The sequence below is a fragment of the Salmo salar genome, unplaced genomic scaffold (genome assembly GCF_965601325.2).
Source record: "Salmo salar unplaced genomic scaffold, fSalSal1 ptg000306l, whole genome shotgun sequence".
NCBI classification, from domain to species: Eukaryota; Metazoa; Chordata; class Actinopteri; order Salmoniformes; family Salmonidae; genus Salmo; species Salmo salar.
In genome coordinates this window covers 213,784-237,752 of record NW_027675347.1, presented here as the reverse complement: position 1 = coordinate 237,752, position 23,969 = coordinate 213,784, and the positions used below count along the sequence as shown (strand labels likewise).

At 42.1% G+C, this 23,969-nt stretch overlaps 1 pseudogene; it reads left to right on the top strand.

Moving 5' to 3' along the window:
* The first annotated feature begins 780 nt into the window (after positions 1-780).
* On the top strand, positions 781-17,723 carry LOC145875648 (uncharacterized; annotated as a pseudogene).
* The last annotated feature ends 6,246 nt before the right edge of the window (positions 17,724-23,969 follow it).

Genomic DNA, 23,969 nt, shown 5'->3' with positions numbered 1-23,969 from the left:
GTGTATCTGCTAATGAGGAAACCACTAGTTATGGATGTAGTATATCTGCTAATGAGGAAACCGATAGTTATGGATGTAGTATATCTGCCTGGAGCAAAAATGGTGAGCAAAGATTTTAGTTTTTCACAATGTATTCTGAATGTGAATGGGGGAAACTCAGGGGAGTAACTTCCATTTCCAGGTTGATGATGAGTTCATTTCACACTACCTTGGATTAAAATTGTAAGGCTCGCTTGAATGTCCTGCTTAATATAATGTTTGCTACAGTATTAAGAACCGAGTTAATGACCGTATCCATTTGGGTGTTGTCAATAAAGTTATGATTTTTTAAATGTATTTTTAATTACATTTTGTTTTTCACCTTTATTTAACCAGGTAGGCCAGTTGAGAACAAGTTCTCATTTACAACTGCGACCTGGCCAAGATAAAGCAAAGCAGTGCGACACAAACAACACAGAGTTACACATGGAATAAACAAACGTACAGTCAATAACACAATAGAAAAATCTATATACAGTGTGTGCAAATATCTATATACAGTGTGTGCAAATGGAGTACGGAGGTAAGGCAATAAATAGGCCATAGTAGCGAAGTAATTACAATTTAACAAATGAACACTGGAGTGATAGATGTGCAGATGATGATGTGCAAGTAGAAATACTGGTGTGCAAAAGAGCAAAAAAGTAAATAAAAACATGGGGATGAGGTAGGCAGTTGGATGGGCTATTTACAGATGGACTGTGTACAGCTGCAGCGATCGGTAAGCTGATCAGATACCTGATGCTTAAAGGTAATGAGGTAGATATATGTCTCCAACTTCAGAAAGTTTTGCAATTTGTTCCAGTGATTGGCAGCAGAGAACTGGAAGGAAATGCGGCCAAAGTAGGTGTTGGCTTTGGGGATGACCAGTGAGATATACCTCCTGGAGCGCGTGCTATGGGTGGGTGTTGCTATGGTGACCAGTGAGTGAAGGCGGCCTAGCAAAGACTTATAGATGACCTGGAGCCAGTGGGTTTGGCGACGAATATGTAGCGAGGGCCAGCCGACGAGAGCATACAGGTTGCAGTGGTGGGTGGTATATGGGGCTTTGGTGACAAAACGGATGGCACTGTGATAGACTGCATCCAGTTTGCTGAGTAGAGTGTTGGAGGCTATTTTGAAAATGACATCGCCGAAGTCAAGGATCGGTAGGATAGTCAGTTTTACGAGGGTATGTTTGGCAGCGTGAGTGAAACCAGCTAGCTGACAAACAACGTAAATATATAATTAAATGGTCCAACAAGTACATACAACAGAAGTGTGTTTAATACACAGCGACTAATATACACCAAAACAGTGTAAAGAGCGTGAATGTTGTAGCTATGTTTGCTAGAAAGCTACCGAGGTGTCTGACTAGCTGTTGTTGTTGAAGGAGCGTCCCGTCCACTAGATTCTACGTCACACTGGCAGCATCGCCTGAACCTAAAAGACGCACATCGCCATCTGCTGACTGGACTGGGCAACGCAGTTGAGGAACCAAACGTTTATTTTTCATTTATTTCATAAAAGTTTAAGATTATATTAACCTCTCTAGATATTTACAACACATGGACACTTACCGAGGCTGAATCAAAGGTACTGAAAACATACTACGATCGTTTTGAAGCATATGTTGTGCCGAAGACTAATACAATTTTCGCTAGGTACAAATTCCATGAGAAAGTACAGGGAGCTAGCGAGTCTTTTGAACAGTTTGTGACTGAGCTGCGTCTGCTTGTGAAAGACTGTGATTATGCAAACAAGGATGAGATGGTCAGGGACCGTATTGTATTTGGAATACACTCACCGCGAGTGAGAGAGAAACTTTTGAATGTTGGGTCTGAGCTAACGCTGGACAAAGCTATCGACATAGCCAGATCTCACGAGCTAGCACAGGCTCAGATGAAAAGCATTTCGCGCCGCAGCACGAGCGCATCACGTGAACAAGCAGTGCACGCAGTCAGGCAGACATCAAAGCACACCTCCGGTGCCCGGAGAGAGCGTTTCAGAACGGAGAGACATGACTCCAAAACAGAGCGACACAGACTCAAAACATGTGGATATTGTGGATACAAAGTGCATGGCGAACAAGGAAATTGCCCAGCTAAAGGCAAACAGTGTACTAAATGTGGTAAATGGAATCACTTTGCAAAAGTGTGCAGAGCTTACCGTGGAAAAACAGTACACACAGTGAGTGAAGATGAAATGTCAATCAAAGAGTCAAATGATGATGAACTGTTTATTGATTCAGTGACACAGAAAAGTCACATATCAGAGACAGAGCAAGCCTTTGCTGACATTGAGATAGGAACACAAGGCACAAAGCTAAAGTTCAAACTAGACACTGGTGCACAAGTAAACATTATTCCTCTGAATAAATACCGCAGCTTGACATCTGAGTGCGAGCTACAGCCCACCATGCGCAGACTGACCGGTTATGGTGGTGAACAGCTCCCAGTAAAAGGCACATGCACTTTCAAATGCAAATACAAGGAAAGTGACATGATGTTGGACTTTTACGTTGTTGACACTAGAGCACCTGCAGTGCTAGGTCTTAAAGCATGTTTAGACATGGACCTCATCAAGCTAGTTTTATCAGTAACAGCACCAGTAGAGACAGAAAATGTACTGGAGGAGTTTGCTGATGTCTTTACAGGAATAGGATTATTCCCAGGAGAATGTACCATTCACCTTGACCCAGACGCAACCCCTGTGGTCTACCCACCGAGAAAGATCCCCCTTGCTCTCCGTGCCCGTCTGAAGAAAGAGTTGGAGAGCATGGAGCAATCTGACATAGTCACCAAGGTTACAGAACCGACTGACTGGGTAAACGCGTTAGTGGTGGTGGAGAAACCACGCACAGGCAAGCTCCGAGTATGCCTCGACCCAAGAGACTTGAACAAGGCTATCAAACGGCCCCATTACCCTTTACCGACGCTAGATGGTATCACGCACAAGCTAGCGGGAGCACACTACTTCAGTGTCATGGACGCTAGATCAGGCTACTGGGCTATCAAGCTCACAGAAGAGTCATCTAAGCTCACAACATTCAACACACCGTTTGGACGCTACAGGTTCCGTCGCCTGCCTTTTGGGATTATCTCAGCCCAAGACGAGTTTCAGCGAAAGATTGACGAAGTATATGAAGGCCTCGACGGAGTTGTGGCAATTGTGGACGACATCCTTGTTTATGGTCGAACCAAAGAGGAGCACGACCGAAACCTCCGCGCGATGCTGCAAAGGTCCCGCGAGAGAGGAGTCCGGCTCAACCCCGAGAAGAGCACAGTCAGCGCTACAGAGGTCAGCTACTTCGGACATCTTCTCACAGCGAATGGAATCAAGCCAGATCCACAGAAGATCTCAGCCATAAAAGAAATGGAGCCACCAAAGAACCGTGCAGAGCTGGAAACAGTGCTTGGCATGGTCAACTACTTAGCCAAGTTCGCACCCAGCCTCTCCAATGCTAATGCACCCCTTCGTCAACTGCTAAAGCAGTCCAGTGAGTTTCTCTGGGACAAGCAACACGACATTGCTTTCCAGAATTTGAAAGACTTGATCACGAGAGAACCAGGACCAATCCTTGCCTACTACGACCCCAACAAAGAGCTCAGACTCCAAGTGGACGCGTCGAAGTATGGACTAGGTGCAGTGCTACTTACATGTTGCTACTGCAAGAAGGAAAGCCCATCGGCTACGCTTCCAAATCTCTCACAGACTGTGAAATCAACTACGCTCAAATCGAAAAGGAGCTCTATGCCATTCTGTTCGGATGTAAACGTTTCCATCAGTACGTATATGGACGACAAGTCATTGTGGAATCCGACCACAAGCCCCTTGAGTCAATCATGAGGAAACCACTAGCTGCAGCCCCGCCAAGGCTACAGAGAATGATCCTTCAACTACAAAAATATGACTTCACAATCACTCACCGTCCAGGCAAAGACATCCCTGTCGCAGACACACTCTCCAGGAAGTTTCTGACCTACAAGGACAGCAGCCTCAGTGAGGGCATGGACATGCAAGTGCACACTGTGTACAGCAACTTACCAGTTAGTGACACAAAACTGTAGGAGATCCAAGCAGAAACAGACAAGGACTCACAACTCACACAGCTGAGGGAAGTCATACAGGATGGATGGCCTGAGGAGAGGAGAAAATGCCCTCAGAGCGTCTCAGAATTCTGGAACCATCGTGATGAACTATCACAGATCAACGGAATCATTTTCAAAGGAGAGAAAATCATTATTCCTACCAGTCTCAGAGAAGAGATTTCGACAAAGATCCATGCTGGACACATGGGCATGGAAAAGTGCAAACAGAGAGCACGGGACATTTTGTTTTGGCCTGGAATGTGCAAACAAATAGAGGACATTGTTGGTAGATGCACCATCTGTCTTGAAAGACGCCCCTCAAACACCAAAGAGCCAATGTTACCTCACTGTATCCCAGACCGACCCTGGCAGGTCGTGGCAACCGATCTGTTCACCTGGAACAACGAGGACTACATCGTAACAGTGGACTACTACAGCAGATACTTCGAACTCGACAAGCTTCACAGCACCACATCTGCAGCTGTGATACACAAGCTGAAAGCAGCCTTTGCCAGGCATGGCATTGTAGAGACTTTAATATCTGACAATGGGCCCTGTTACAAATCAAATGAGTTTGAATCCTTCACAAAAGCATGGGAGTTTACACATGTCACCACAAGCCCACATTACCCTCAAAGTAATGGCCTTGCTGAAAAATCTGTGCAGATTGCTAAATCACTCATGGACAAAGCAAAAGCAGACAAGAGAGACCCCTACCTCAGTCTCCTTGAATACCGCAACACTCCAGTTGACAACTTCAAATCACCAGCCCAGCTGTTGATGAGCCGCAGACTTCGCTCAACCCTTCCCAGCACCAACCAGCAGCTGCAACCTGAGGTCGTCAGCTACAAGGAAATGCATGAAAAACGTGCACAGAGACAACAACAACAAAAGCGATACTACGACAGGTCAGCTAGACCACTGCCACCACTGATCGGCGGAGAGTCAGTTAGAATCCAGGAGCATGGCCTCTGGAAGCCAGCAGTCGTCATCCAGCCAGCTGACACTGAACGTTCATATCACGTCCGCACAGCAGAAGGAGCGGTGTACCGCCGCAATCGTCGTCACTTACTGAACACAAAAGAACAACACACTGATGAGATGAACTGTTCCCCTGAAAGAGAACGTGATGGACTAAACACACACACAGCACAACATACACCACACTTACCTGCAACACCACAAGAGCTGTTGACTGACACAGAAGCATGCTCAACATCATATCGCACAAGGTCAGGAAGAGAGGTCAAGCCCAGAGCTGTCCTCGACCTATGAAATGTCAAAGGGTGTAGGCGGATCGCTGCCCTAAAAGAGTTCCAGACTGTAAACTTGTTATTGAAAGTTGACTTGACATGCTTTGGTATTGTATTTGTTTGAAATGTTAAGATGTAATTTCTACAGTGAAGCTGAGTTGCTGAGAATCCCTTGTTTGAAAAGTAACAGTATGTTGGATCATTGTTTCAGAGTCTATGTTGATTCAGTTGGTGTAGTATGCAATATAAATGGTTACTTACCTTGAGTTCAAACTACAGAGCATGTATCCAAAAGAAAAGCTTAGAATATGTAAAACATTTGTATTTTGTTTAAAAGAAGGGGGATGTAATATTCATATGTGAATACATGCTGAGTTATGGTTGGATGCATTTTGCCGCCGTGTCATACTGTGCGGTGATTGGTTGGGACCACCCAGACGGTTGATCGTGGGCAGTTGATCGTGGTTGGAGATAGGCTAACATGGAGTTGTAACTAGTTAATAAAGAGTTATGTTAAGAAACATCCTGTGGTTCTGCGTTTTATTATTTTGTACAAAGTGTACAAAACAAAACACTGTACATGTTTTTGCATGATTCGTTATGACGTTATAATCCCTTACATTTGCTTCCATCCTAGTATTTCTGTCCTCCATCTTTGATCCAGTTCAGTTCTGTGTAGGGGTACCCCTCTCTCCTAGTATTTCTGTCCTCCATCTTTGATCCAGTTCAGTTCTGTGTAGGGGTACCCCTCTCTCCTAGTATTTCTGTCCTCCATCTTTGATCCAGTTTAGTTCTGTGTAGGGGTACCCCTCTCTCCTAGTATTTCTGTCCTCCATCTTTGATCCAGTTCAGTTCTGTGTAGGGGTACCCCTCTCTCCTAGTATTTCTGTCCTCCATCTTTGATCCAGATCAGTTCTGTGTAGGGGTACCCCTCTCTCCTAGTATTTCTGTCCTCCATCTTTGATCCAGTTCAGTTCTGTGTAGGGGTACCCCTCTCTCCTAGTATTTCTGTCCTCCATCTTTGATCCAGTTCAGTTCTGTGTAGGGGTACCCCTCTCTCCTAGTATGTCTGTCCGCCATCTTTGATCCAGATCAGTTCTGTGTAGGGGTATCCCTCTCTCCTAGTGTTTCTGTCCACCATCTTTACTGAATAAATTCTAACAGTCACTAGTGCAGCAGCAGCCTCCCCTGGTCCTAGTGCGGCCCCATAAAAAGTTTAAGATGCGATGTAACTGTTCACGGAAAAAATTAATTACAGAAAAAATATATTGACTGATATTGATTTATTTAAGGGGGGCTAATGAATATTTAGGCTATTGAATATTTAGGCCTAGCGACGTCCCGGATTCCTACCCTTTAACTTTTGTCTGAAAATTAAATAAACATTTTACTCTACTGCGTTACCCACTCCAGTCAGCAGATGGCGGTGTGGGAATTTAACGCAATGCTGTTGGTGTGACGTATAATGTAGTGGAGGGAACGCTTCTTTAAACAGCAGCAACAATTAGTCAGCCACCTCCGTAGGTTGCTAGACAAAATAGCCGACCAAATAAAGCTCTTTAGACGCTTTAGTGTATATTAACCACTGTGTTTTAAACCCACTTCTGTCGTCTAGTTAGTTATCCGATTTAATTTCATATTTACGGTGTTGTTGTTATTATTCAGCTAGCGGGCTGGTTAAGTTAGCATTAGCCTAGCTAGCTAACATCTCCGACCATGCGGTCACTGAGCTACTCTCCTGCTAATGAAGAGGAGGACATCACAGTAAAACAAGAAGTAGAGGGTGAGGCCGTTACTGTGAAAGAAGAAAAAGACGCGTTCAGAGTGAAAGAGGAGGAGGATGTTACAGTAAAAGAAGAGGAGGATGCAGTTTATGGAGTGAAAGAGGAAGAGGGGGAGATGACTGTTACATCGATAGAGGAGGAAACTGGACATCTGGGCCCGGTTTCCCAAACGCATCTTAAGGCGTCCAATGGTTCTAACGGTGAACTTAGCCATAAGATGGTTTTGAGAAACCGTTCCCTGATTAACACTAGTAAGTACTGTCTTAAATACAGAGGCACAAACTCTGCAGTTGTTGAACTGATGTGTGGTGTTAAAGCTGAAATATGCAATAGCTACATCCATATTGCGACTTTTAAATTATTAATTTATAGCCATTGATTCTTGAAGAATATAACACATGCCTCATGAGCTTAGTTCGACTGTTGTACCCCATCAGAACCCCAAATAAGCTTTTTTTTACTCCAATGTTTAGAAATGTAAACCAACACTGTATAGCCTCAACATAGTTAAAACTATAATGTTGATATCATGGATGGTCAGTCCTTGCATCCATAGGTCTGTCTATGAATTTGAAAGTAGTTACATTTCTCCACCCCCTAATCATCTTATTACCAAAACTGGTGGAATGACAGCTTTGTTGTTGTATGAACTGCAGATTGCAGGGTTGTGTGGGTTTTTTCAACAGTAACAAAATGGCTGCCCAGAGGCTTGGTTTGGTAAACAGCTGAGGGATGGGGGAAGGAGGAGTGTAACCACTCAAATGTATTCATCCATGATGTCATAATTATAGTTTAACCAGGTTTCTAGGATATATAGTATATTCTAGAATTCATCCATTATGTCATAATGATAGTTTAACCAGGTTTCTAGGCTATATAGTATATTCTAGAATTCATCCATGATGTCATAATGATAGTTTAACCAGGTTTCTGGGCTATATAGTATATTCTAGAATTGCCAGTGTAGATTTCCTGTGGAGGCAAATTATTAGAGCTGTTAAGTCATTGTATAATATTCAGCCAATTGTTTTTCATGCCATTACATTAAAGGCAAGACATACCTAGATTCAATTACATTCATGAATTGGTTTGAAACCTTTGTTTTAAACCCTTCTCAAAATTGGTGCCTTGCCGGATTTGTAAAAAATGGTTTGTCATGAAACTCTATTTTTTAAATGTATTTAAATGTAACCTTTATTTAACTAGACAAGTCAGTTAAGAACAAATTCTTATTTACAATGACTGCCTACCCCGGACAACGCTGGGCCAATTGTGCGCCGCCCTATGGAACTCCCAATCACGGCCGGTTGTGATACAGCCTGGATTTGAACCAGGGTGTCTGTAGTGAAGCCTCAAGCACTGAGATGCAGTGTCCGCTGCGCCACTCGGGAGCCCCAAAATCACTATAACCTGACTAGAGGGAGCCAGTCGTCAACATAACCTGACTGGAGGGAGCCAGTCATCACTATAACCTGACTGGAGGGAGCCAGTCATCACTATAACCTGACTGGAGGGAGCCAGTCATCACTATAACCTGACTGGAGGGAGCCAGTCATCACTATAACCTGACTGGAGGGAGCCAGTCATCACTATAACCTGACTGGAGGGAGCCAGTCATCACTATAACCTGACTAGAGGGAGGGAGCCAGTCATCACTATAACCTGACTAGAGGGAGGGAGCCAGTCATCACTATAACCTGACTGGAGGGAGCCAGTCATCACTATAACCTGACTGGAGGGAGCCAGTCATCACTATAACCTGACTGGAGGGAGCCAGTCATCACTATAACCTGACTGGAGGGAGCCAGTCATCACTATAACCTGACTGGAGGGAGCCAGTCATCACTATAACCTGACTGGAGGGAGCCAGTCATCACTATAACCTGACTAGAGGGAGGGAGCCAGTCATCACTATAACCTGACTAGAGGGAGGGAGCCAGTCATCACTATAACCTGACTAGAGGGAGGGAGCCAGTCATCACTATAACCTGACTGGAGGGAGCCAGTCATCACTATAACCTGACTGGAGGGAGCCAGTCATCACTATAACCTGACTGGAGGGAGCCAGTCATCACTATAACCTGACTGGAGGGAGCCAGTCATCACTATAACCTGACTGGAGGGAGCCAGTCATCACTATAACCTGACTGGAGGGAGCCAGTCATCGCTATAACCTGACTAGAGGGAGGGAGCCAGTCATCACTATAACCTGACTAGAGGGAGCCGACCAGTTCTGAAAGCCTTTTGCCGTACCCTCACCCTACTCCTCTGGTGATGTAGAGGTTATCCCAGGCCCTGTGTGTCCCCAGGCGCTCTCATTTGTTGACTTCTGTAACCGTAAAAGCCTTGGTTTCATGCATGTTAACATCAGAAGCCTCCTCCCTAAGTTTGTTTTACTCACTGCTTTAGCACACTCCGCCAACCTTGATGTCCTTGCCGTGTCTGAATCCTGGCTTTGGAAGGTCACCAAAAATTCTGAAATTTCCATCCCCAACTACAACATTTTCCATCAAAATGAGAGGAGTTGCAATCTACTGCAGAGATGGCCTGCAATGTTCTATCATACTTTCCAGGTCTAAGCCCAAACAGTTCGAGCTTTTAATTAAAAAAATGAATCTCTCCAGAAATAAGTCTCTCACTGTTGCTGCCTGTTACAGACCCCCCTCAGCTCCCAGCTGTGCCCTGGACACCATATGTGAATCGATTGGCCCCCATCTATCTTCAGAGTTTGTTCTGTTAGGTGACCTAAACTGGGATATGCTTAACCTCTCTAGGGGGTTTTCAAAACGTTTGAAATGCTATTACTTCAATTTCTCAAACATATGACTATTTTACAGCTATTTAAAGACAAGACTCTCGTTAATCTAACCACACTGTCCGATTTCAAAAAGGCTTTACAGCGAAAGCAAAACATTAGATTATGTCAGCAGACTACCCAGCCAGAAATAATCAGACTACCCATTTTTCAAGCTAGCATATAATGTCACAAAAACCCAAAAGACAGCTAAATGCAGCACTAACCTTTGATGATCTTCATCAGATGACACACCTAGGACATTATGTTATACAATACATGCATGTTTTGTTCAATCAAGTTCATATTTATATCAAAAAACAGCTTTTTACATTAGCATGTGACGTTCAGAACTAGCATACCCCCCGCAAACTTCCGGGGAATTTACTAACAATTTACTAAATTACTCACGATAAACGTTCACAAAAAGCATAACAATTATTTTAAGACTAATAAGAACTAATAGGACTTAAAAGGACTAATAATCAGATTAAATCGGGTACGTTTTTTATCCAGCCGTGAAAATACTGCCCCCTAGCCATAAGAGGTTAACCTCTCTAGGGGGTGTGGGACGCTACCGTCCCACATGGCCAACATCCAGTGAAATTGCAGAGCACCAAATTCAAAAACAGAAATACTCATTATAAGAATTCATAAAACATTCAAGTGTTATACATCGGTTTAAAGATTAACTTCTTGTTAATCAAACCACGGTGTCAGATTTCATAAAGGCTTTACCGTGAAAGCATACCATGCGATTATCTGAGAACAGCGCCCAGCAGACAAATCATTAGTAACAGTTACCAGCCAAGTAGAGGAGTTACACAAGTCAGAAATAGCGATAAAATGAATCACTTACTTTTGATGATCTTCATATCGTTGCAACTCACAAGACTCCCATTTACTCAATAAATGTTTGTTTTGTTCGATAAAGTCTCTCTTTATATCCAAAAACCTCCGTTTTGTTCATGCGTTTTGTTCAGTAATCCACAGGCTCAAAGGCAATCACAACAGCCAGACGAAAAATCCGAAAAGTATCAGTAAAGTTCATAGAAACATGTCAAACGATATTTATAATCAATCTTCAGGTTGTTTTTAGCCTAAATAATATATAACATTTCAACCGGACAATAACGTCGTCAATATAAAAGGTAAACAAGAAAGGTGCGCTCTCGGTCTCGCGCATGAAAAATCTCTGAGATACTGAATGGTCCACTCATTCAGAGTGGTCTTACACTCTCATTTTTCAGGATGCAAGCCTGAAACTATTTCTAAAGACTGTTGACATCTAGTGGAAGCCCTAGGAAGTGCAATTTGAGACCTAAGTCAATGGAATCTGTATAGGCAGTCAATGGAAAACTACAACAACAACAAATCCCACTTCCTGGATGTATTTTTCTCAGGTTTTCGCCTGTCATATCAGTTCTGTTATACTCACAGACATTGTTTTGGAAACTTTAGAGTGTTTTCTATCCAAATCTACCAAGTTTACTTTGGCACGCTTTTCATCCGGAGGTGAAAACAGTGCCCCCTACCCTAGTGAGGTTAACACCCCGGCCGTCCTACAATTCAAGCTAGATGCCCTCAATCTCACACAAATTATCAAGGAACCCACCAGGTACAACCCCTAAATCTGTAAACATGGGCACCCTCATAGATATTATCCTGACCAACTTGCCCTCCAAATACACCTCTGCTGTTTTCAATCAGGATCTCAGCGATCACTGCCTCATCGCCTGCATCCGTTATGGGTTTGCGGTCAAACGGCCACCCCTCATCACTGTCACATGCTCCCTAGAACACTTCTGCGAGCAGGCCTTTCTAATCGACCTGGTATACATATTCGTCGCCAAACCCACTGGCTCCAGGTCATCTATAAGTCTTTGCTAGGCCGACTTCACTCAGCTCACTGGTCACCATAGCAACACCCACCCATAGCACGCGCTCCAGGAGGTATATCTCACTGGTCATCCCCAAAGCCAACACCTCCTTTGGCCGCCTTTCCTTCCAGTTCTCTGCTGCCAATGACTGCAACGAATTGCAAAAATCGCTGAAGTTGGAGACATATATCTCCCTCACTAACTTTAAGCATCAGCTATCTGAGCAGCTTACTGATCGCTGCAGCTGTACACAGCCCATCTGTAAATAGCCCATCCAACTGCCTACCTCATCCCCATGTTTTTATTGACTTTTTTTGCTCTTTTGCACACCAGTATTTCTACTTGAACATCTATCACTCCAGTGTTAAATTGTAATTACTTCACTACTATGGTCTATTTATTGCCTTGCCTCCGTACTTCATTTGCACACACTGTATATAGATTTTTGTATTGTGTTATTGACTGTTCGTTTGTTTATCCAACGTGTAACTCTGTTGTTTTTGTCGCACTGCTTTGCTTTATCTTGGCCAGGTTGCAGTTGTAAATGAGAACTTGTTCTCAACTAGCCTACCTGGTTAAATAAAGGTGAAATACATTTTTTATTTTTTTTTAATCTTAGCTTTAATGACAGCACTCAAATGGATACTGTCATTAACGCAGTTCTTCAATAATTACACATCATTCTTAATACTGTAGCTGTTTAGTTACAGTCACATGTTCAACTATCATCAGCTGATCCAGGAAATCATTTTCTGAATGACAGTCACATGACAGAAGCCACAACATGCAACAACAACCAAAGTGCTTCTTCATTCATTACTCTGGTAAAGACAGTTATGCCGTGCTCCACGTTGGATCCAACATCCCTAACAAATTGATGTTTATAAAGTGTTATTGTCTGCTTGATTTACAGTAGGGTCTCGTTAGTCCGTTTGGAAACGGAGATACTTAGCTCATAATGTGTAGAGAACTGTTCCTTGATGGATAGGCTATTGTTCAACACACAGAGCTATTTTCCTTTATTCAGGACATTTAGAATGACAACACATCACAGAGTAGCCTAGTGGGATTATTCACAAAATTATCTGGTGATCAGGTTATGAAACGTCACGACAGACATTTTAGTGTCCATGTTTCACCTGAAATATTAAATGATTTATAGTCCTACGTCTATGTTATTGTTAGGTGAAGTTATGGGCCAATTTGTTAAACACTTAGTGTACAAACCCTCATTGTCAGGCTGATGTTAAAGCTAGCCAAAGAGCATTTTACTGGTTGAAGTGTTTTTTAAGTGTAAAGCAGTTGATTTGCGACAATAACACAAACATATTAAGCAGGAGGTTCAAACGAGCTTTACAATTATAATCCAAAAGTAATGTGAAATGCACTCATATGCAACCTGTAAATGGAGGCTATTTTTGCTGTCAGCCTATGAGAACTCTCCTGAGTTTTCCCCCACAGTGCTGAATTAGTGAATAGACAGAACTTAATGTGAGTTTACTTGAGTAGCACTCCTGATCTTGTCCTGATAGTGCGCTGTAATATTCAGAATACATTGTGAAAAACGATCATCTTCGCTCACCATTTTTGCTCCAGGCAGATATACTACATCCATAACTAGTGGTTTCCTCATTACCAGATATACTACATCCATAACTAGTGGTTTCCTCATTACCAGATATACTACATCCACAACTAGTGGTTTCCTCATTACCAGATATACTACATCCATAACTAGTGGTTTCCTCATTAGCAGATATACTACATCCATAACTAGTGGTTTCCTCATTACCAGATATACTACATCCATAACTAGTGGTTTCCTCATTAGCAGATATACTACATCCATAACTAGTGGTTTCCTCATTACCAGATATACTACATCCATAACTAGTGGTTTCCTCATTACCAGATATACTACATCCATAACTAGCGGTTTCCTCATTACCAGATATACTACATCCATAACTAGTGGTTTCCTCATTACCAGATATACTACATCCATAACTAGTGGTTTCCTCATTACCAGATATACTACATCTATAACTAGTGGTTTCCTCATTACCAGATATACTACATCCATAACTAGTGGTTTCGTCATTAGCAGATATACTACATCCATAACTAGTGGTTTCCTCATTAGCAGATATACTACATCCATAACTAGTGGTTTCCTCATTACCAGATATACTACATCCATAACTAGTGGTTTCCTCATTACCAGATATACTACATCCATAACTAGTGGTTTCCTCATTACCAGATATACTACATCCATAACTAGTGGTTTCCTCATTACCAGATATACTACATCCATAACTAGTGGTTTCCTCATGACCAGATATACTACATCCATAACTAGTTGTTTCCTCATTACCAGATATACTACATCCATAACTAGTGGTTTCCTCATTACCAGATATACTACATCCATAACTAGTGGTTTCCTCATTACCAGATATACTACATCCATAACTAGTGGTTTCCTCATTACCAGATATACTACATCCATAACTAGTGGTTTCCTCATTACCAGATATACTACATCCATAACTAGTGGTTTCCTCATTACCAGATATACTACATCCATAACTAGTGGTTTCCTCATGACCAGATATACTACATCCATAACTAGTTGTTTCCTCATTACCAGATATACTACATCCATAACTAGTGGTTTCCTCATTACCAGATATACTACATCCATAACTAGTGGTTTCCTCATTACCAGATATACTACATCCATAACTAGTGGTTTCCTCATTACCAGATATACTACATCCATAACTAGTGGTTTCCTTATTAGCAGGGAGGAGTTTCTGCAACCAAATTGTGTCGCCCTTATAGTCCAAACACAGAAAGGGGCAGAATATTGGAGACCAAAAGTCGTCTGGCACACTGCTTAGAGGTTCAACAACATGAATAACTTATTTCTAGCTTACAATCATCGATGTTACTACTTATGTGAAAACAAGACAAAATATGACTATTCTTTCTCATTTTAAGACAATTGTCAAATCATTTTTACATTCATTACAGATGTCAATTGTTGTACAACATCATGGCTACGCTGTTGGCATCACCTTTTACAGTGGATTTCTGCTGTTGTGGGCCTTTAATCATCTGTCTAACTTTGTTGTTCACACAGGAGAGAGACGGGACTATCGTGGGTCCTCTGGGGAGCCTCAACAACCTCATGATGCTGAAGAGGCAGAGAAGAGTCTCTCCAGATCAGAACACCTCAATAAACACCTGCAGAGATCCACAGGGAAGAGAACTCACTGCTGCTCTGACTGTGGGAAGAGTTTTGTTAATTCTGGGAAGCTGACTGTACACAGGAGAATACACACAGGAGAGAAACCCTATTGCTGTGATCAATGTGGGAAGAGTTTTACAAGATCTAGCGAACTGACATTACACCAGAGAATACACACAGGAGAGAAACCTTTTAGCTGTGATCAATGTGGGAAGAGTTTTTCTGCATCTAGCAATCTGACTCTACACCAGAGAATACACACAGGAGAGAAACCTTATAGCTGTGATCAATGTGGGAAGAGTTTTACAGGATCTGGCAATCTGACAAGACACCAGAGAATACACACAGGAGAGAAACCTTATAGCTGTGATCAATGTGGGAAGAGTTTTACAGGATCTGGCCAGCTGACTGTACACCAGAGAACACACACAGGAGAGAAACCTTATAGCTGTGATCAATGTGGGAAGAGTTTTACAGGATCTGGCAATCTGACAAGACACCAGAGAATACACACAGGAGAGAAATCGTATAGCTGTGATCAATGTGGGAAGAGTTTTACAGGATCTGGCCAGCTGACTTTACACCAGAGAACACACACAGGAGAGAAATCTTATAGCTGTGATCAATGTGGGAAGAATTTTGTTCATTCTGGGAGTCTGACTGTACACAGGAGAATACACACAGGGGAGAAGCCTTATACATGTGATCAGTGTGGGAAGACTTTTGTTCGATCTGACCAGCTGACATTACACCAGAGAACACACACAGGTGAGAAACCTTATAGCTGTGGTCAATGTGGGAAGACATTTGTTCAATCTCGCCAGCTGACATTACACCAGAGAACTCACACAGGAGAGAAACCTTTTAGCTGTGATCAATGTGGGAAGAGTTTTGCTGCATCTAGCAATCTGACTCTACACCAGAGAATACACACAGGAGAGAAACCCTATTGCTGTGATCAATGAGGGAAGAGTTTTACAAGATCTAGCGAACTGATGTTACACCAGAGAATACACACAGGAGAGAAAGCTTTTAGCTGTGATCAATGTGGGAAGAGTTTTGGTCAATTTGGGCAGCTGACTGTGCACCAGAGAACACACACAGGAGAGAAATCTTATAGCTGTGATCAATGTGGGAAGAGTTTTTCAGGATCTGGCCAGCTGACTCTACACCAGAGAACACACACAGGAGAGAAATCTTATAGCTGTGATCAATGTGGGAAGAATTTTGTTCATTCTGGGAGTCTGACTGTACACAGGAGAATACACACAGGGGAGAAGCCTTATACATGTGATCAGTGTGGGAAGACTTTTGTTAGATCTGACCAGCTGACATTACACCAGAGAACACACACAGGTGAGAAACCTTATAGCTGTGATCAATGTGGGAAGAGTTTTGCTGCATCTCGCAATCTGACTGTACACAAGAGAACACACACAGGAAAGAAACCTCTTAGCTCTGACCAGAGATAATCTGATAAAAGATCTCTGATCAAATATCAGAAAATACATGGAGTTGTTTCATGATATCAATAAATTAATTTCACAATGTAGAATGTTAACACATTGTAGTAGGACAATGTAGAACCCTAAACGTTTGCCCCTTCATCAACATGATATGGATATTAGCCTCAGGCTCTGAAAGGGTCGTTACACTTACCACGTTGGTGACCCACTTGAATCAAAATGCAACACTTCAAATGTATCTGTATCTGGCTGTTTTCTACAAATTGTCCTCTAACCAGGGATGTACACATTATTCCCAGATTCCGTGTGGTTTTTGAGCTGTTAGTTTAACAGGATGTGCAACCTCATCTCCCTCCTGTCACACAAATGATTTTAGCGATGAGTTATGACAAATAAGTGTTGTGTTCCTTTGTTTAGTGACCCCTACATTTAAATGCATCACTCCCAAATGTAGCTGACTGTCTTCTGCAGGTTGTCCTCTAATCAGTGAGGTAAAATATATCTCCCATTTCCATGTGTTTGTTTAGTTGTGTTAGTTTCAACATCACGTTCAACCTGATTTCCCCCCTAATCGATATCAGTGATTTATTGCTACTTGTCAAAACAAGTGTTTCTGGTGCTTGTACAGTTTATACGGTGCTTGTTTAATAAAAATACAAGTAATATGATTATTGTGGCAGATGTTTGTGTATATAGCACATGTTATGTTTAGGTTTTCAATACATCACAAACTGTTTCTGCTTATTGGTTATTGATTTGGACAGCCCACCAGACATTATTTCCTAAAGGACTTAATGATGAAATGCCTATGTATTTTATGTTGTGATTCTGAACTTGAATTATTTCCCTATTTAAGATAATTCTGATGCTTTTCGTACGATGTACCCAATGATTAATGAAAACTTGTCCTCATTGTGGTTTTATTTAATGCGTCTTATTTATACACTGTAGTGTTTGTGAAATGCTTGTTATGTTTGGTAGCACTTATTTATTTGTCCTTTGCCTCCAACCCCTTTCCATGCATGGAAAATATCCCACCCAGCAAAATGTAATTGAAAAGATGTTGAAAATAAGACTATGCCCAACATCCAATACACATTCAGTTTTAGTTGAAAGTGAAAGTTGAGAAGATGTCGTTTTTTTCATTGACTTGAAAACAACTTAAATTCAACGTCCTTGCAGCCTATACACATGGACGCAGTATAATAAATTGGTCTATAATCAATTGTATTAACAATCCTACATCACTCCAGCATTTATTGACAACATTCAAATTCTAATTGTCTTTATTCCACTACTGAAGAAGCATGACTCAAATCACCTCATATTTCAAACATTCAGCCTGACAAAAGATACGTGTTTTATTATTCCATGCCTCACCATTAAGTTAATTATTGCCAATACATATTAACAAAGGGGTGTACATTTGGTTTGATATTTCATATTTACAATTAATGTAACATTTAGTAATCAATGATTTATGCAACCAACTGACAATTTTTGGGTACAATTATATTGATGTAATATCAGGGATAATTTTATAATGTAATTTTATAATATCAGGGATCATTCTCAGATGTGCCAACCCAAATGTACTAGAGCATGACATTGGGGACTGGGCCCCGATCCAACAACATGCCTATCTAGTGAACCCTGAAAAGAGAGAAGCTCTGCAGTGAGGTGGAAAGTTACTATGGATATTGCAGGAGTTTCCTCTTGAAATCAGACATGTCCGTGGTGAGGACAACTTGGTTTCTGATTGTCTCTGGGGTTGGCAGTTAAAAAGATTTGTGTTTTGCGTTAAACCAGTGTGTTACCATGGATCGCAATTTATTTTGACACGTTTTTCCGTGTTGGAGATGAGTTTTATCTCTTATTCTTTTCTGTATGTTTTTGAAACTGCACTGTTGGTTAGGGGCTCGTAAGTCAGCATTTCACTGTTAGGTCTGTTGTATTCGGCGCAGTACAATTTGATTTGAGTTTTGTTATACGGCATGTTTTTCCGTATTTGAGATGATTTTTGTTTGGGCTCGTTCCAAGGGGACGAGAGTTCTAGAAGCTAGTGAGTTTTAGGAAGACGAGTGTTCTAGAAGCTAGTGAGTTTTAGGAAGACGAGTGTTCTAGAAGCTAGTGAGTTTTAGGAAGACGAGTGTTCTAGAAGCTAGTGAGTTTTAGGAAGACGAGTGTTCTAGAAGCTAGTGAGTTTTAGGAAGACGAGAGTTCTAGAAGCTAGTGAGTTTTAGGAAGACGAGAGTTCTAGAAGCTAGTGAGTTTTAGGAAGACGAGAGTTCTAGAAGCTAGTGAGTTTTAGGAAGACGAGAGTTCTAGAAGCTAGTGAGTTTTAGGAAGACGAGAGTTCTAGAAGCTAGTGAGTATTAGGAAGACGAGAGTTCTAGAAGCTAGTGACTTTTAGGATTCTATAGACAGAAAAAGGAGAAAAAAATAGTACGATTGTATATTATTATTTAGAAATACGTGTTTTTTTCTTGTTTTTAATTGTTGACAGCCAGTAGACACCATGTTTATATTGTAGAAGGTGAATCATTGTAGTTGATTATAATGGGAAATGGAAGTTGTTTTCTGTTGATGGTGAGCAAACTTTTCCAACAAAAATATAGGATATATTTGTTGTCTTAAGGGGGGAGGTATTACAGGCTTTGGTTTTTCCATTTATGTTTTGAGGTTGGACTTTAGCTCGTTACCACGTCTAGCTCGTTAGCACGTAGGACGCACTGATTGGTGTCACCTCGTTAGTCAGTATGTGTTACACCTGTGCTGGCTTGTCCATCTCGTTAGTGGGAAGGTGTTTCACCTGAGCTGGTCCAGGTTCTATTTAAGAGTGTCTGGCCCAGTGCTCCAGTTGTCTTGATACATGTGGAGAGTCAACACCTTTAGTTGCTCCACCTTTTTGGTTTGCTTCCTGTCTTTAAGTTTGGTGTGGGATTTTCTTTTGTTTTCCTCTTCTTGGGCAGATTTAGTGGGTCTCATGGTGGGTGTCTTTTAGGTCCCAGTTGTTGTTACTAGTCAACTTCCAGTGGACACCCCCATACTGTCTTTCAGAGCCCCTCCTAAAAAACAAGTTATATTTTGGGTTGGATATTGCATCATATTGTTGATATTTTAATCAATGGCATTTCCTTACAATGCTCATTAGTCTTTCAGTTGTTAGTCTTCTGTTTTTTATCCTCATATTTGTGTACTAAATGTTTATTTTCATAGTTTTTTCCTGTGAAGCCATTGTGTTGCATCCATGTCTGACATGTGCTGTATAAATAAAGCTTGATTTGATTTGAACACATTGTAAAACAAATTTACCCAATGACTGACCAATCAACAAACTATTGGTCCACCTTAGTATGAAAAACCGTATCAATCACTCTTTTCCAGCCTGCTGAAGGCGTGGTGGAGTGGTAAACACCACCCCCGGCTCTACCAGGGGCTTGAGGTGGTCTCCCACAGCTCTGCTTATGTCATGTTCTGTGGCCTTGCTGTTCCATTTCTTGACTGTCCCTGCAACACAGAAACACATTTAGTCATATTATATAAAACACTCAAAGTAATGGATATGGAGCATCTAGGGCCTCAGTTACACCTGGCACCTAAATGTGACTTCTGATCACTCCAAGCTGCATTAGGTTCAGATCTACCAGGATGGGCCTTTGACATAGTCTGGATGCAGTCCGGCCATTGAATATGCATAAGCAATGTAAAGATATGCTGGGAAAAGTACATTTTACACAAATGACCTTCATAAATCAAATGTTGTTGGTCACATACAGGTGTTCAGCAGATGTTATTGCGGGTGTAGCGAAATGCTTGTCCTTCTAGTTCCCACAGTGCAGTAATATCTAACAATTAATATCTAACAATTTCACAACAAATACCTAATACACACAAATCTAAGTAAAGGAATGGAATTAGGAATATATAAATATATGGATAAACAATGTCAGAGCAGCATAGACTGAGATACAGTTTATACATAGAGATGAGAAATGATATGTAAACATTATTAAAGTGACTAGTGTTCCATTTATTAAAGTGGCCAATGATGTCAAGTCTATATGTAGGCTGCAGCCTCTCTGTGCTGTTTAACAGTCTGATGGCCTTGAGATAGAAGCTGTTTTTCAGTCTTTCGGTCCCAGCTTTGATGCACCTGTACTGATATCGCCTTCTGAATGATAGCGGGTGAACAGGCAGTGGCTCAGGTGGCTCGGGTAATAACAAAAAACATGTATGTATGCCTAAGGGGAAATTCACTTTCATACAGCTTAAAGGGGTGAGAAATTACACCGATATCAGTGGACAATTTGCACTAATGTAAATAAACATAGATGATGGAACATATTCCCTTTTGCTGATGTGATGAACCGCTAAGGGGACATAAATATTTACCATCTAAACCATGTGTGACCTCTCACCTCTCTGGCTGTAGAAGTGTTCTGCCTAACCAGTCCCTCAACAGCTCTCTGACTGAGCTCCACCCTCACTGGGTCTTCAGAGGAGAGGAAGGCTGAGGAGGGATGGAAGGATGAATGGATCAGTCAGTCAATAATGTGTAGAGCTGCTGTCTATGCTGTCTGACTAAATCACTATTTTAGTAGTTCATTAAAGTAAATAAGGCTTTATGACTGCTGAATACCAACTATCAATCACTTAGATCATGTATTTCTAGGTAGAGATACATCCTTGGGACGTCCATCGCCCGTTGAAGTTGACATTTAAAATGGTTAAGGTAGGGGTTAAGGTTAGGGTTTAGAGTAGGGATGTCCCAAGGATCCCAGATAGCATTGACCATCGTGCATTCTTCTGTCTCTTTTACATAGCAGGTGATGAGTTCTGACTTCTGAACTTGAAAATATGAAATATCCTTATTCATGTCACTGTTTGAGGGGAATGTAGAACGTTTACATTCTGTCACAATGTGTTATTGTTATTCTTTACCATATATTGTATATCGTTTCCATAAAGCCAACATGGCTTTACACTCATTAACGTAAGTTTCCAATCTACATGTACAACTAGCTAACGTTAGCTTCGTTAACTAACTAACTAACTAACTAACTAACTAACTAAGGACGGTGACCTGTCCAGACCAGATGTTACAACGAACTGAATCGTCAATGGAGGTCTTCCTCTTTATATAGCCTGCTACAGCATGCAATACTATTAACTCACAAGGGGGCAGAACGTTACATGTACAATACTATCCCATTTTGGAAATGTTACATGTACAATACTATCCCATTTTGGAAACGTTACATGTACAATACTATCCCATTTTGGAAACGTTACATGGACAATACTATCCCATTTTGGAAACGTTACATGGACAATACTATCCCATTTTGGAAACGTTACATGGACAATACTATCCCATTTTGGAACCGTTACATGTACAATACTATCCCATTTTGGAACCGTTACATGTACAATACTATCCCAACTTGGAAACGTTACATGTACAATACTATCCCATTTTGGAAATGTTACATGTCCGCCCCCTTGTGGAGGGAAATTAATATCTTAGATGGTAGCTGTAGATGGGATTCAAATGCATAATGGTATTAATACAGTGTCTAGACTACCTCTTTTGTATAAATGCCCTTCAGAATCCAAACACAGTATTGCCACGCAGCAAAATGTTGAGTATAATCTTTCAAGTCAGCCTGTCACACAATGCTATTCTCAAACATAACTAATCAATTAGTTGTTTTTCAACAATATTTTAACCTGCAGGAATATTTTCACATTTCTATCTCATGGTTAGTTCCTAGGATAATGCAACTCATACATTTTTCATTACTTGTAAAATGGGGTACAGGTTTAAAATAATGACAGGTTTAGAATAAGTACAGGTTTAAAACAAGTTTCCATAAAGCCAACATGGCTTTACTCTCATTAACGTAAGTTTCCAATCTAGAGCAGTTCTCACTTTTGTGATAATGAACTAGCTAACGTTAACTAACTATTACAGGTTTAAATCAAGTATATGTTTAAAATAATTACAGGTGCACCTTACTAGCTTATACTATATCATAAATGGTCTTACCTAGTAAACACAGATTCTAGTTTTCATTCAGTTCACAGATGGCTGGCTGGGCTTTACACCTCCAAGGCGGCGGCGGCGCCCCCCCCCCCCCCACACCCCCACACAGGAATACACACTCAGAGCCTCCTGACTGGGCCCTGTTTACACATCCACACAGGAATACACACTCAGAGCCTCCTGACTGGGCCCTGTTTACACCTCCACACAGGAATACACACTCAGAGCCTCCTGACTGGGCCCTGTTTACACCTCCACACAGGAATACACACTCAGAGCCTCCTGACTGGGCCCTGTTTACACCTCCACACAGGAATACACACTCAGAGCCTCCTGACTGGGCCCTGTTTACACCTCCACACAGGAACACACACTCAGAGCCTCCTGACTGGGCCCTGTTTACACCTCCACACAGGAATACACACTCAGAGCCTCCTGACTGGGCCCTGTTTACACCTCCACACAGGAATACACACTCAGAGCCTCCTGACTGGGCCCTGTTTACACCTCCACACAGGAATACACACTCAGAGCCTACTGACTGGGCCCTGTTTACACCTCCACACAGGAATACACACTCAGAGCCTACTGACTGGGCCCTGTTTACACCTCCACACAGGAATACACACTCAGAGCCTCCTGACTGGGCCCTGTTTACACCTCCACACAGGAATACACACTCAGAGCCTACTGACTGGGCCCTGTTTACACCTCCACACAGGAATACACACTCAGAGCCTCCTGACTGGGCCCTGTTTACACCTCCACACAGGAATACACACTCAGAGCCTCCTGACTGGGCCCTGTTTACACCTCCACACAGGAATACACACTCAGAGCCTCCTGACTGGGCCCTGTTTACACCTCCACACAGGAATACACACTCAGAGCCTCCTGACTGGGCCCTGTTTACACCTCCACACAGGAATACACACTCAGAGCCTCCTGACTGGGCCCTGTTTACACCTCCACACAGGAATACACACTCAGAGCCTCCTGACTGGGCCCTGTTTACACCTCCACACAGGAATACACACTCAGAGCCTCCTGACTGGGCCCTGTTTACACCTCCACACAGGAATACACACTCAGAGCCTCCTGACTGGGCCCTGTTTACACCTCCACACAGGAATACACACTCAGAGCCTCCTGACTGGGCCCTGTTTACACCTCCACACAGGAATACACACTCAGAGCCTCCTGACTGGGCCCTGTTTACACCTCCACACAGGAATACACACTCAGAGCCTCCTGACTGGGCCCTGTTTACACCTCCACACAGGAATACACACTCAGAGCCTCCTGACTGGGCCCTGTTTACACCTCCACACAGGAATACACACTCAGAGCCTCCTGACTGGGCCCTGTTTACACCTCC